Below are 6,033 nucleotides of genomic sequence, written 5' to 3' on the forward strand. Positions count from 1 at the left end.
TAACAGGTGGCTACTTGCACTGTCATAGTTCATATCTGCCTACTTCAGCAAAGAAGAAACCAAGGTTGTGATCACCAGGTAGCCTGTGGGAAGGCTCAGCTTCAACACAGTGCTTCTGATACTCAGAGCAAAGCCTGACCATGATCAGAGCTCTGGACCTTATGTCTTTCTTCCCCATCTTATTTTTCACTGGAACATTTGTTGTCCTTTCAAGCTATGAAAAGGCTTCCGGTGTTGTCGTGCCTAAGGGGAAGTTGTGTGTTAAAAACCACCAACGGTTAAGCCCAAGCCAGCTGGGGGCTTCCATTGTCTTTTCCAGTATTCTGCGGAGACCCATGAGAATTCTCGGTGTTTTGCTGTTATTGGCTTCCAGAATCAAGACACCAGCTGAACACTGGGTCTTCATTTAAGCAGACTTTGGTAAAATAAGAAAAACATAAAAACTTGTAAGAGGGTAATACTGAAGTTGTGATAGCTAAAACTCAAGGGTAAACTGAAAAGCTAAGCATTTTGGCTCTATAGGAGTTCATGGATAATTATATGTAAATGTCTTCTGGTTTGAAATAATACAAGTTTATTTCCTTTTTCACCAAGGGATAGTATTTATCATTTTGGAGAATGGCTGAGATAATCCAAGCAGAGAATTAACTAGTAAGGAAGAAAATGGCACAGGAGGAAAATGATGCTTGCATGACAGATATGTTGATAGACACCACATTGTACTCACTATTGGTACCGGAGGGTGGGAGAACCACGCTAGATGTTATGGACAGGGGACAGTGGAGTGTTTCTTTACTGGAATCTAGTTAGGTAAAGGGTCTGAAGGATTTATGAACTGAAACATAATGATGTTGTTGTCTCACTAAGTCACAGAAATTATACCCCAACTCATATCTGGTGCTTCCATTTGTCCCTTTCCATAAATTACAGATCTAGAGTACCAAGAAGTCATTGTTTTCTTTTCCTAAACTCACTCAGAATTACTGCACTCCTAGGTAGCCAACCATAGCTACTGAGGCTCAGAAAGAATTACCAGACCGAGATTATATACGAATAGGGTAAGGGTCTTGCCCCCAGGAATCCTCTGAAGAGGCTCTGGATTGTGAAAGACTGGCCAGGGAGATGGGCAGGGTCTTCCTTCCCTCTCACTGTCCACCCAGAGATGCTATGTCCCTAGCTCCGTCTTGGCCACAGGTGCCCTTTGGGGCCCCTTTATGTCAGGGAACCCCAACTGTCCCAAGATACTTTATTACCAATGTCTGTGACCAACGGGGTAGGTGCTTCAACACCTGCTGGCAGCACATGCAAACATAAATAGGCCTCATTTTCTATTCCCTGGCTCATTGAAGCTGCCAGCAGAACATGCTGAGCCAAGGGCGTTCTTGTCTTGCCTTTTAAATACCATGTGGTTCGGCACATGTACAGTCACTGGGAATCTACACTGTCACTTTCTACCTCTGCCTGGTGGGTCACTCCTACCTCCACACCCCCCACTCTGGGGGCAGAATGGGAGGCCCTAGGAGATTTTCCAAGACTCACGAGATGTCAAGTCATCTCTAAAATTTTTCAAAAACCCAGAAAGTCATTTCAAAAAGTCTAACTCAGTGGCCCCACAGAGAGGAAGATCAAACTTTCCACAAAGACACAGCAAATCTGTCGCACAGGCTTCTTTCTGTTCCAGCTAGAGGTACTGGTGCCCAGACTTCAGTGGAAGCTCCCTGACCCGGGGGAGGGCCACCTGGCTGAGTAGTTTACCTGCTGCTTGGCAACAGATGCCAAATATTCATGAAGTCTGTTTCCAGGGGTATTTCCCTTTGCAATGGAATCAGCAAAGGTCTGGTCTTTCTGACAGAGTTCCCAGAGGAAAATCATTTGCCTCTGAGGAAAAATCTCAAATTTGGATTTCTCATTTAGTCATGAGTCTTTTCAAATAAAGAAAATTTAATATGAGAACTAAATAGTGACAATGCATATTGTGATTGATTTAAATTTTAAAAAAAAAATTGGGGGTGGTGGTACTAGAGACTGAAGCCAGGACCTTTGTACTGAGCTTTGTCCTGGCCCTTTAAAACTTTTTTTTAAAATTTAGAGACAGGATCTCACTACGTTGCCCAGCCTGGGCTTGAACTTGTAATCCTCTTGCCAGAGCCTCCCAGAGTACTTGGATTACAGGTGTGTGCCACCAGGCCTGGCACGACTGAGGTTCTAATTCCAGCCTGCAGTGTGTGTTTGTACTAAAAATGAAATTAGGGGCAGGGATTTAGCTCAGTGGTGCCGCCGGCTGCCTCACAAGTGCAACGTCCCAAGTTCGATCCCCAGTACAAAAAAAAATGAAGTTGAGGCCTGGCATGGTGGTGCACACCTATAATGCCAGCACTGTGGGAGGCTGAGGCAGCAAGATTGCAAGTTTGAGTCCAGCCTAGGCAATTTAGTGACATACCAAGATCCTGCCTCGAAATAAAACAAAGGGGTGGGTAACCTAGAGATGTAGTTCAGCGCAAAGACCCTGGCTGAGTGAATCCCCAAAACACACACACACACACACACACACACATACACACACACACACGCTTGAAGTTGATTCCTTCCAGGAATATTTAAGAGTATTAAAATGTACATGCCATCCCAAATCCTATCCCTCTTTCACAAACTAGCTTATTTATTTATTTATTTATTTATTTATTTATTTTTGTGGTACGAGGATCGAACTCAGGACCTTGTGCTTATGAGGCAGGTGCAGCACCTCTGAGCTAAATCCCTGGCCCCTTATTTTTTTTTATTTTTTATTGTTTTTGGTACCAGAGATCGAATTCGGTACCTTGGGCTTGTGAGGCGGGTGCTGGAACCACTGAGCTAAATCCCTGGCACAAGCTAGTTTAAATACAACCTTAAGAGGTGATCAAGATTTGTTCAAATGTGTGAAATAATTCTCACGGCCTTCAAGGTGTGTGATTTGAAATGTCCCATCATCCTGGTCTATTCCCAAGCATTCAATTCAACAAGGCAGTGAATGTCCAGTCATGTCTACACGGGAAGCAAAGCATTACAGCTATGAAAATATGTCTCAATTGTTCCCTTTCTTTCTATAGTTTTCAGTTCATTTTAACAGCTATATATTGAACTGTTGTGAGCCAAGCCCCATGCCAGGGTAGTGAAGGAAACAGAAATGAAAAGTACCTAACCTCTCTCCTGTCAATCTTTGGCAAATCCCAGATATACAACTCTGTAAGTAAAACCATGTAATTGCCAATATTTGACCTGGGAAAATAGCCATCTTGGGCTGGGGAGATAGCTCGGTGGTAGAGGGCTTGCCTAGCACATAGGAGGCCCTAGGTTACATCCCTAGCATGGCCAGCAAGGGTGGGCAGCATCTCATGTGGTTTAAAATGACGAAAGATTCAAATTATATGCGCTGGACACATGAGGGAGAAAGCAGATTTGGGTTTCTTAGAAGAGCTGGGGCTGGGATTTAGCTCAGTGGTGCCGTCACCTGCCTCGCAAGCGCAAGGTCCCGAGTTTGATCCCCTGTACCAAAAAAAAAAAAAAAAAAAGACAAAAGCAGAAGAGCTGATGGGAGTGGGAGGCCGGGGATTTAGCTCAATGGTGCCACTCCCTGCCTCGAAAGCGCAAGGTCCTGAGTTTGATTCCCGGTACCAAAAAAAAAAGAGCTGATGGGAACTGTGGTGCCAAATGGAGGAGACAGCTATGGGGCGCCTTGAGCAGTGATCAAGCAGTGCAGCCCAGACCAGTGCTGTGCAGTGTAACTGGGAATAGACCCTGGAAGATGAAGAGGAAGAGAAGGTTGAAAAGACAGATCAACTTCCTGACAGCTGTGAATGCTGAAGAGTAGATTGTATTAAGTAGATATGGGGTCCCAAAGGAATCTAGGCAAAAACCAAAAACCAAAAAACCAACAACCCAAGAGGTGCTACTTTTAAAGATGACACTGAGAATGTGGATAGATCAACGGAGACTGCACAGTTTGCCAGGGTAAATTGTAAAGGGCTCTAAATTTGGACTGTGCCAGCGGGAATAAAAAGCAGGCAGGAGAGTCACTGCATAGCAACAATCAACAGCATTCAGTAACATGTATGGCAAGGCCGAAATACGACGTTGCAATTTAACGAGTATTTATTATGTGCTAGGTACTTTGTTAAGCACTTCCTTGGCTTCTATCATTTAATATTCACAACAGCCCTGAAATATGGATTTTATTATCCAAATTTAACAGATAAAAGAATCTGCATTTAGGGAGATTGCAAAAGGTCACTGTTACAAATTGATTTAAATTTAAATTCAGATTTAAATAGGGATGCACTCTATCTTAATATATGCTTGGCATTGTTCAATGTGTCTGAGTTGCCCAGTGAACAAAATAAAGATTCTTGCCCTTATGGAGCTTAGAGTAGGGGTGGAAAGACAGTAAGCAATGAATAAAATTATGAGTTATAAAATGGAGAAAAAAAGAACAGATTAATAGAAGTCAAAGGCAAATGAAGGCAGAGTGGGGAAGTATTGGAGAATTAAGAAGGCTGTAAAGTTTGGGCTCTGAGTTCTTGGAAAGTGTGGTACAAAGGGCAGGAACTGGCTTGATCGGGAAGCGATAAGATAAGGCATTCTGTTTTAATTCCTTCAGATTTTGAAATACCATGTGCCTCAATGTGAAAAATATCCCATAGGCAGTTAGAGATGATTCAGCTCCAAAGAAAAGCCCAGCTTGAGACCTAAATTTGGGAGACAGCAGCATACAGCAGGCTGTTGAGGCTCAAGGGACTAAGAAGCTCTTCCTCCTAGAAGCCTTACAGAGAGCTCTCTTTTCACAACTATTGGGCAAACTGTAAGAATTACACTACACCATGGACTCAAAAGGTCAGGAGTTGATCCTGAGAGCAGGGACCTGAACCAGAAGCAAGTGCTGAGAAGCAGAGGACAACTTTTATCAGTATACTTACTTGGGAATTACAGCGGAAAAGAACCAGAGAGTCCATTTAGTATTAGTATTAGTCCATTTAGCATTTAGTATTCTTTTTAAACCATGTTTCAGTTTTGTACTTTCTTTTTCCGATTAACAAAATAGACATTTTTTAAAACATCTTTGAGAAATTGGAATTTCTTTATGAGGACCTAACACTTTTTTTGTTTGAAAGTGGAAAGTGAGTTTAGGAGAAAGTACATTAAAGATCTGAATCCCTACTTGAGTACTACAGCAGGCATTAAAGTACCACAAAACATCTTTAACTAGGGGGGAAAACTAGCCTCCCATTGTTTTGCGCTTTATATTCATTAAACAAGAGTGTGCCTGGGGTAAAGTCAAAATAGGCACAATTTTACAATTTGAAAAGCCACCTGCTGTTTTCCGGGAGCTACCTGCCTACACGTAATTACTCTCATTAATAAAATACTTTCCTGCTCTAAACCCCATCCCTTCCGAACTTGCTCATTATCATTCAAAGCCGCTTAACCTCAGGATGACCCTATTGCCCGTAATTCAACCTCGGTGCCACTTTTAAAACAAAACGTTGTCGAGATTACTGTCCAAAGGAAGATCTTGCTAAGCGAAAAGAAAATTCTGTTCTTTCCAGTGGCTGTTTGAACCCGCCCCCCTCGGTGCCTACATTCATCCACTGGTTCTACTGCAGCGGCAACCCTGTCCCCTGTCGCGGAAGTGGCGGGTAAGGTGGATTTGGAAGAACAAGCCGAGGCTCTAGGCAGACAGGGTGGACGTAAAGTGCTAAAGCTAACGGGAGACGCGTGATTACACGGCCCATTTAGGTCACTCTGATAGGCAAATCACTACTCCACAACTCCCAGAAAAGCTTTCTCTTCCTGCAGCAGTCAATTTATTTTCCGCACGAACGTCCTAAATGCCACAACCCAAATTTCACCTCGAACTCGTAAAACCCTTCAGACGCGCAAGCGCAGCGAAAAGGCCTGCGGGCCTCGCTGTCCCGCCCCGCGACCTCCTGGTCTCGCCCACCTCGGGAGGCGGGGCCTCGGAAGACTCCGAGTTTGAACGGATGACTAAACTGGTGG

The sequence above is a fragment of the Heterocephalus glaber genome, unplaced genomic scaffold (genome assembly GCF_053883595.1).
Source record: "Heterocephalus glaber isolate CG9 unplaced genomic scaffold, H.glaber_assembly_v1.0 deba00001662, whole genome shotgun sequence".
Lineage (NCBI taxonomy): Eukaryota > Metazoa > Chordata > Mammalia > Rodentia > Bathyergidae > Heterocephalus > Heterocephalus glaber.